Source organism: Dunckerocampus dactyliophorus, chromosome 7, assembly GCF_027744805.1.
Source record: "Dunckerocampus dactyliophorus isolate RoL2022-P2 chromosome 7, RoL_Ddac_1.1, whole genome shotgun sequence".
Taxonomy (NCBI): Eukaryota; Metazoa; Chordata; class Actinopteri; order Syngnathiformes; family Syngnathidae; genus Dunckerocampus; species Dunckerocampus dactyliophorus.
Window position 1 is genome coordinate 27,591,189 of NC_072825.1, and position 9,394 is coordinate 27,600,582.

At 41.6% G+C, this 9,394-nt stretch overlaps 1 protein-coding gene across 5 annotated transcripts in view; it reads right to left on the minus strand.

Annotated features, from left to right (window-relative positions):
- Window positions 1-4,745, minus strand: part of LOC129185619 (histone-lysine N-methyltransferase ASH1L-like) — a 43,927-nt gene extending 39,182 nt beyond the window's left edge. For 4 of the 5 annotated variants that reach the window (XR_008572104.1, XR_008572105.1, XM_054782912.1 and 1 more), the window contains exon 1: window positions 4,257-4,745. The gene's annotated coding sequence lies outside the window, so the exon portion shown is untranslated. The remainder of the gene's footprint in view (window positions 1-4,256) is intronic. The other variant, XM_054782911.1, reaches the window with a different exon arrangement.
- Between the last annotated feature and the right edge of the window lie 4,649 nt (window positions 4,746-9,394).

Here is a 9,394-nt window from a genome sequence, read left to right on the forward strand (position 1 = left end):
CCTCCAAACCCTGAGATGAAATAAAATGAAATTAGCGGTTAAACATCCTAATAAGTGACATTCTCATACACCTCCTAAGTAGGAGAGGAAGATGTACTTTGTAGTCACGTAAAGCAACTTCAACTTAAAAGGAGCCCATTCCACGTCAATCCAAGTGCATACTTAATAGTGCTTTATACTCTCCCGACCATACCGCTCAAACATAACTCTAAATTATTCTAACATTGGACCAGCAGCTATTTCCCATGACAGGATGATGGGTGGACCTGACACCAAAGTGAGCGCGGGCTACTCGGCAGTGCCGAGGCGACGATTAAATCATGATAATGGCCCGCCATCTTTCCGGCCGCCATCAGCATTCAATGAAGGCGTTATCATCATCATCAATAACCGGCATCTGCCTGACAACAGCACCAGCACGGGAGCTCAGCTGGATGTCAGGATGCTGTGTTGATGCCCCAAGCACTTCACACACACGCATGCAAAGTTTATCCTGCCGGGAAAAGAAATAGGGGTACAACAAGAGACCGTTTTACTAGAGATGCTCGGTATTGGCTTTCTTACCGATATACTGATATCGTCCAGCACCTCATTTCCGATACCAATATATGTAGGCAGCAGCTCTTGCCTCAAACTAATGTCAGGTCACAGCTTATGTAACGAATGAACACATTATGCTTCTTTTACTGTGATTTCACAAATAAACTGTTATTAAATAAATAAACTGTGCAAATAAGACAAATACTGCAATATGAAGGTAAGTTATAGAAAAGTATTATATTTATTTTAAACATTTTGTCTCAACAAACGTCAATTAAAAAATCATGACCAATTTTCTACTAAAATAACATGTTCTCCCACTAGCAAGTCAGATTAGTCTTAATAAATTCACAAATAAGAATCCAATTAAATAATGCTAGTAACATAACAATTTGGAAAGCTGCACATTTTTATGTGGCACAAGCATCCATATAAGAGCAAAGTAATGTGAAAAGTATGAAACTCTGGACCAATACAATCAGCAAAATTATAAACTGGGCTCATTCAGCATGAACACAGGCTGAATGAAACACGTTAGAGTGGGAAGTGACGACGCCTCAATCCCCCTCGTATAACCAGTGCTTTCATTGCAAATTGCACATTTACTATCCAAACATGGCCAAACTGGGAAATAATTCCACACCATACTGAGCTAGCAAGATTGTTGCTGTGTCGAGCACATCATCACTCGTGCACCGATATCACTATCGGCAGAAAAACCAATGAACCGATATCTACATATCTATATCGTGAGGTGATCTGTTCCGTATTTATTGTATTTATTCTTATTCTATTTTCTCATTCTTCTTATCTCTCATGTCTTGCCTTAGTTGTTTTATTTTGGGATGAAGTTCATTATGACATTTTTGCAGAGCTGCTGGAAATGTGATTTCAGTTGGCCGATATTGTTGGGCATACAGTCATATTGGCATGCCAAAGGTACAAACTACATCAATGTACCACATTGAAGTCCTCGCTATTTGATTGTATGGGTGTGTCCCCAAGTCCTCCAAAAGGACCATCCATGACATGGCCAATTGGGCTAATTATGACAATTCAATGTCACAGTTATTTGCTTTTGGTACAAGTATGTTCCAAAGCAGTAAAGCTCAAGTAACAATGGTACAAAAGTAGTCCGGTGACAAGCCCTTGTACCCTAAACTACCACTAATTACTGGAGTTCTGGGTAAGTTTGTACTTTTTCTGGGGTCAACAGTCAAGTGTACCCTGTGGGCTACCATCTACACTAATGTAACCCAGAGAAATAATCATTGGATTTAAAAGTTGGACCTTTTCCAGGGGCAATTTGTTACAGGTATGTTCCCAAGCTGTAAGGTCAAGTGGTTGACAAAATCAGAACTTTAAGGGTACAACCTCCAAAGCTATTGTTTGTAGCTACTGTGTAGGAGGAGTATGTCCCTTCACTATCTATTGGTCTTCAAGGCCAATAGTTGTTTTCAAGGCAACAGTTTCTACCTCTTCTTGGGCCAGGGTGTGCATTCCCAACTTTTAAAAGTCAAGTGTCAAGAGTACAAAAGCAGTGGTTTACCACCCTTAGTGACAAGCCGCTGTATCCCTAAGGTTCGACCACTCTACCACTCCAATATTGGACCTTAATGTTTGTCCCAAATTGTAATGGTTCCAACAACTGTGTACTGATGGCACCACCCCAGAGGCAAGCCGTTGTAACCACGGTCAAACAAGGCATGTTCCCAAGTTGTAAAACTCCAAGAGTCAAGAGTATAAAAGTATTACTTTGATGGGACACCACAGTGGCAAACCCCAAATGCTGCGTCGCCTAAAGGTACTATCTACAATACTGTACCCCAACGGTTTATTATTGGACTCTAAGTTATGTGTACACTTTCCTCTGCTGGAAAGGTACAAATCAGTTCCCAAGTTGTAAAAGCCAGTGGTCACAGGTATTAATTCATTACCTTTGGGGGTATCACTTCAGTGATAAGCCCTAAAGGTACTACTTGTATCTACAATACCCCAATAAAGGACTTAATCATCTGACTCCAAAGACAATGTGTATACCCTTTCTGGTGCTGGAAAGATACAGGATCAGTTCCGAAGTTGTAAAAGCCAGTTGTCAAAGGTATAAATGCATTACCTTTCGGAGTACCAATTCAGTGAAATCCCTTAAAGTTATTATCTACAATGCTGTACCCCAATAAAGGACTAATCATTGGACTTGAAAGTAACTGCTTATACCTTTCCTGGTGCTTGAAAGATACAAATATGTAAAGGTGAAGAGTCAGTGGTGCAAAGGCAGAACATTCGACGGTAACACCCTGGGGATAAGCCATTTCACACCTTAAGTTCCCACCTACATTAATGTACCACATACGGTTTACTATTGAAATTGGATGTAATTTCTCTGAAGCAAAAAGGGTGCAGGTATGTTCCCAAGTTGGCAAAGTACAAAAACAGTACATGACAGTGACAGGCCCTATAGGTATTATCTACAATACTGTAGCCCATTATAAGACTAATTACTGGGACTCCAACTGTTTATAACCTTTAGAAAGGTAGAGATGTGTTCCCAAGTTGTAAAAGTGTCGATGCAACAAAGGCTGAACCTCTTAGGCTGTCGTGTCCAAAGTGTGTCCATTTTCGGTCTAGAGATCATTTTTATTGGCCCTCGGCCATATATTAATAAAATTATGAATTTGATATACAAATTTATGAATTAGATATTGTTATATATTGTTATATATTATACTAATTTGTCACCTATAACACAAAGCTAAAATGTTCATGTTTGGTTCAGATAGTTTAGCATATATTGACCTACATTGGATTGCTGTTAGCATTTTAATGACCCCTCGCATCCTTCAATTTGACTGCTGTACCTCAAAAGTCCGTCTAGAGCGCAATAATGTACCTTAAAGTGCAAAATATTGGCTACAAATGTAACTGGGCCAAGGGTACAGGTTTGTTACCATGTTATACAGGTCACAAAAAACACCACCTTTGAGGGTACCACCCCAGTGACCCCAAAGTGTTTAAGTAAAAGTGTCAAGAGTACAAAAGTAGAACATTTGAGGGTACCATCTACCGCATTAGTGGACTTCATTGGAAAATGGGTACAGTATATGCAAGCTCGATGCAGTCTCCCCAGGTGTATCTTTTGCAGGGCACAGGTGTGCTTCCAAGATCAAGGGTATCACGTAAGGACCTTTTAAGGTAACACACACGTGACCAGCTACTGCACTTTTTTACTGAATGGCACACATACACGTAGAGCCCCTTGTAAAGTGTGTTGGCCGTACATTGTGTACCCATATGACAGCTGCGTAGGCTTACTGATATTTCCACTGGAGGTACTTACAGTGAGGGCAGAGGGGGTGTTGCCGCACTCTCTCAAACACGCACACACACACATTATGACTTTGCGCACCTGAAAAAAAAATCACAATCTCACCCACGTCAAACAACCATACACACACGTGTAGTTGTTGTGCCATGAACACACACACACATATACGGAAGTGAGGGCTTGTGGCACGCCACCTTGTTGTTTTTCCCTCCTTTCGCTGCTGCTGGCGGGAAAAGACATTGCAGCGTGCACGGGGGACACACTCGGCAACAAGGGATAAAATTAGCGCAAAGTGCATGATCGCGATCCTGCGTGGCGCTAACAGGCCTGCGTGCACACACACACATACATCGCCTTGACAATCTGCAATAAAGCTACGCAAGCTACTTACCTCCTTTAAAAGCAGTCCCGGAGCAAACTGCGTTAGAAGACGCTGGAGGTGAAGGTGTTGCTGTCCTGATCTCCCCCCCTCTCCTACTCCGTTCACCAGCTCCACCGCCACCCGTGTGAGGCTCCCGCGAAAAGCCACCGCGCTGAGCAAAGACGTGGCGTGGATTAGACGCGTTAAAGGTTACGCGACTCGTCCGAGGAGCTTCCTACGAGGAGCAACAACATTGGCGCTGGTGTTTTTATAATCGTACAGTGGGCAGCTCTGGTGCGTTGCTGCATGTCCGCCGCTAGGTGGCGCGCTGGCTGCTCTCGCTCCAGTCCTCGCTTTTTTTTCTCTCACTTCCCGGCATGAAAAGTTGCGTCGTTTCCCGCCAGTAATAACAGAGACTCGCGCTGCGTGTGCGGGTGTCCCACGGGCTGTGAACGCCTCAGCAGCATACAGTAATGCACTGTGTGCGTGTGTGTGTGTGTATGAGTGGGAATGCACTCAAGGAGGTAAACAGTGAACGCAACAGCACAAGAAACAACAAGGAGGGAGGGGGCGTTATTGAGAGGAGACGTTGGATTAATAAAATGGCGACGATTTGGCTCAAGTCCTGGCCAAACAAAGTTGTGCGTCTCGTCGGGGTGGGCGGATCGATCCAAGTATCTACCACGCCAATACGATGGTGGTATCAGTACTAGATCGATACAAACGTGAGTAGAGCGATGATTATTATTTATAGTATTTTACAAATATTTGTGTTTTGTTGTGTTATTCACATTGTTACATTGTCGATGTTGTTATAGTTGTATATTTCTATTAGTTGTAATATTATATATATAAATATATATAATAAATTCTTGGACACAGGATGGATTTGAATGAGAGCCAGTAGAAGCTTTTGCTTTTGTACTTAAACGAACATGTGCTGTGATACAAAACATTAGGTACACCTGCACAGTTTACAATGCAAAATGCATCCAAAGAATGTTTGATACATTTAACAGTTTTTTACTGTAGTTGTATTTTATCACCACCACAGTAACAAATACATCATAAACTAGCACCATAAAACCTGCAAACAATGTTTTAAGTCACATTTGACACACTTATAATATTATAGTATATATAATACATAATATATATTATATTATTATATTAAAGTATACTGTTCAAAAAAATTAGAGGAACACTTTGAAAACACATCAGATCTAAACTGGGGGAAAAATGATCTTGAATATCTTTCCTGATAATAAGTGGGTGATGTATTAGTAACAAAATTATGCCACATCATTTGATAGAAATGAAAATGATCACCCTATAGAGGGGGGAAATCAAAGACACCCCAAAAATGAAAGTGAAAAAGTGATGCAGCACACTGGTCCATTTTACTAAAATGTCATTGTAGCAACTCAAAATGATTCTCAGTAGTTTGTGTGGCCCCCACGTGCTTGTACGCATGCCTGACAACGTCGGGGCATGCTCCTAATGAGACTACGGATGGTGTCCTGGGGGATCTCCTCCCAGATCTGGACCAGGGCATCAATGAGCTCCTGGACAGTCTGAGGAGCAACCTGGTGGCGCCGGATGGACCTAAACATAATGTCCCAGAGGTGTTCTATTGGGTTTAGGTCAGGTGAACGTGGGGGCCAGTCAATGGTATCAATTCCTTCATCCTCCAGGAACTTCCTGCATACACTAGCCACATGAGGTCGGGCATTGTCGTGGACCAGGAGGAACCCAGGTCCCACTGCACCAGCGTAGGTTCTGACAATGGGTCCAAGGATTTTATCCCGATACCTAATAGCAGTCAGGGTGCCGTTATCTAACCTGTAGAGGTCTGTGCGTCCTTCCAGGGATATGCCTCCCCAGACCATCACTGACCCACCACCAAACCGGTCATGCTGAATGATGTTGCAGACAGCATAACGTTCTCCACCGCATCTCCAGACCCTTTCACGTCTGTCGCATGTGCTCAGGTTGAACCTGCTCTCATCAGGGAAGAGCACAGGGCACCAGTGGTGTAGCTGCAAATTCTGGTGGTCTATGGCAAATGCCAATCGAGCTCTACGGTGCTGGGCAGTGAGCACAGGGCCCACTACAGGATGTCGGGCCCTCAGGCCACCCTCATGGAGCCTGTTTCTGATTGTTTGGTCAGAAACATTCACACCAGTGGCCTGCTGGAGGTCATTTTCTAGGGCTCTGGCAGTGCTCATCCTGTTCCTCCTTGCACAAAGGAGCAGATACCGATCCTGCTGAGGGTTGCAGGACCTTCTATGGCCCTGTCCAGCTCTCCTGGAGTAACTACCTGTCTCCTGGAATCTCCTCCATGCGTCCAGGAGCTCAGTGATGCCCTGGTCCAGATCTGGGAGGAGATCCCCCAGGACGCTACGGACACCATCCGTAGTCTCATTAGGAGCATGCCCCGACGTTGTCAGGCATGCGTACAAGCACGTGGGGGCCACACAAACTATTGAGAATCATTTTGAGTTGCTACAATGACATTTTAGATAAATGGACCAGTGTGCTGCATGAATTTTTCACTTTCATTTTTGGGGTGTCTTTGATTTCCCCCCTCTATAGGGTGATCATTTTCATTTCTATCAAATGATGTGGCATCATTTTGTTACTAATACATCACCCACTTATTATCAGGAAAGATATTCAAGATCATTTTTCCCCCAGTTTAGATCTGATGTGTTTTCCAAGTGTTCCTTTAATTTTTTTGAGCAGTGTATATATATTTTAGTATGTTAAAACAATAAAATGCTCAACCTTAACTTGAAGGAAGAGGTCATAATGACAGTTGCATGTCACACACACACACACACATTGTTGCTCGTTGGATGTTGTGAACACGACAGGACATGCCCCAATAATCCAGACTCAAAAAATAGTATACTGTGTATACCATGGTCAGATTTTGAGAAAATTTCACATAAGTACACTAAGTCCACTACTAACGAACATCCGACGTGTGTAAGTCCATATTTATACTGCTACATGCTTGACCAGCAGAGGGCACTGTGACACTGCTAATGGGACCAACAGATACAGAAGACGAGGAAGAGGAGAGAGGAAGACTAAGAGTTGTATGATACAACCCGGACAGATCGTATGATTAAAGTTTATGAAGATGCTCTGTTATGCTGCCACGTTGTAAATAAAAGCTTGCCTGAAGCAGGAGGAAAGTTTTCCCTCTGACACGTATGACACGTAATATTACAACTTTATTCTGGTAAATTTACAACTTTATTCTCTTAACATTACGACCCTATGCTCTTAATGTTACAACTTTACTCTTGTACAGTTTATGAATTTTTTCTCATAAATTTATGCCTTTAGAACAACTTTATTCTCGTAAATTTACGACTTTATTCTCATAAATTTACGACTTTATTCTTGTAAATGTATGACTTTATTCTCATACTTTTACGACTTCTTTCTTGTAAGTTTATTATCACGAGCTGGTAGCGGCTGCCGAGTGCTTGACGCTCTGCTTGACGTATGCAGAGAAGAGGCGGCGGCTTGCAAACAAAAGACCTTTAGGAACAGGAACAAAAAGCGACAGAGGAAAAAAGGCTCTGTGAAACAGGGTACAGGTAGTTCAGGTGAATATGCTAGGAAAGAGGGTAGCAATGGCAACAATGAACCAGCGCCGCACATTCGACGGCGCTGGTCTTTTCACCGCCACTACTGTTAATTGGCCGCAGCTGCGCGGCCACCGGGCGTGAAGCGGCTGCCTTTTCTTCTCCGGAGAAAGCACAGCCCGCCAAAATAAGAGCACAGGACAGGAGACGCTCGCGCCTGTCCTGCAGAGTGTGACATTTACGACTTTATTCAAGTAGATGTACGACTTTTTTCTCGTGAATTTACAACTTTATTCTTGTAATATTACGACTGTTTTCATGTAATATTATGACTTTATTCTTGCAAATGTACGACTTTATTCTTGCAAATGTATGACTTTATTCTCATAATTTACGACTTCATTCTCATAAATTTACGACTTCTTTCTTGTGAATTTTCGACTTTATTCAAGTAAATTTATGACTTTTTTCTTGTAAATTTACGACTTTTTTCTTGTGAATTTATAACTTTTTTCTTGTCATATATTATGACTTTATTCTTGTAATATTATGACTTTATTGTCATAAATTTACGACTTTATTATTGTACATTTCTGAAAAGTTTTCTTGTAAATCTACAACTTTTTTCTCGTAAATGTGAAAACTTTATTCTGGTAAATGTACAACTTTCTTCTCGTAAATGTACAACTTTATTTTCCTAAATTTACGACTTTTTTTCCTTGTAAATTTATGGCTATTCTCGAAAACTCAGATTTTTTTTTCAATGTCTTAAATAATATTGTGTCCGTTAACTGTAAAAGCAATGTGAACTTGCTCACACCGCAAAATGGCCCCACAGTAAAGCACAACCCAAATGTAGTTAAGGATCAGAACTGACAGGCATATCGTAGGGGGATATTTATCAGTGTGATTTCTAGGAAAGTTATCCCGCTCTGCCTAGCTGGTAATCAAGCCTACCATGGAGGATTAACTATATCTTCAGGAGGCCCCTGAGCAACATGTTTATGATGCTCTCCTCACCCATTGCATCCCAGCTTTTGTGCTACTTGCTCTTTCAGTTACACGTTTGACCAAATATCACAAAATCCAACTGTATTCATGCACTCTGCGTTCTAAATTTATTATTGTTGCAGGTTAACAGATGATCGTTAAAAGAAGGATGCAGTCAAGTTTCCCAACATTTTTCCTTCATGTTTTTACAAGCTGGCATAAAAGCAATGTTGCTTCTCAAACATCATGTAGACGGTATTTCACCGCAGGAAGTGGTATGACATCAAAAAAAGGCAGATTAAAGAGGAAGTGGGGCTATTAACAAAGGAAGACATATTAGGAGTCATAAAAGCAGAAGAATTTGGGAAGAAAGCCAAAAGTAAGTGAGGGGTTCCTTGCAGCAACATAAGGAGTAGATTATGCATCATACATACAAAAACAAAACAATATTAGCAAATAGGAAGCAAGCTGATAAAAGGTACAATCAACACAATACTTTCAGGTCTTTCAAATAATTCATGTTTACATTGTTGTGGCACATATGCAGCAGAACCTTGGTTAGCGTCATTAATTCCT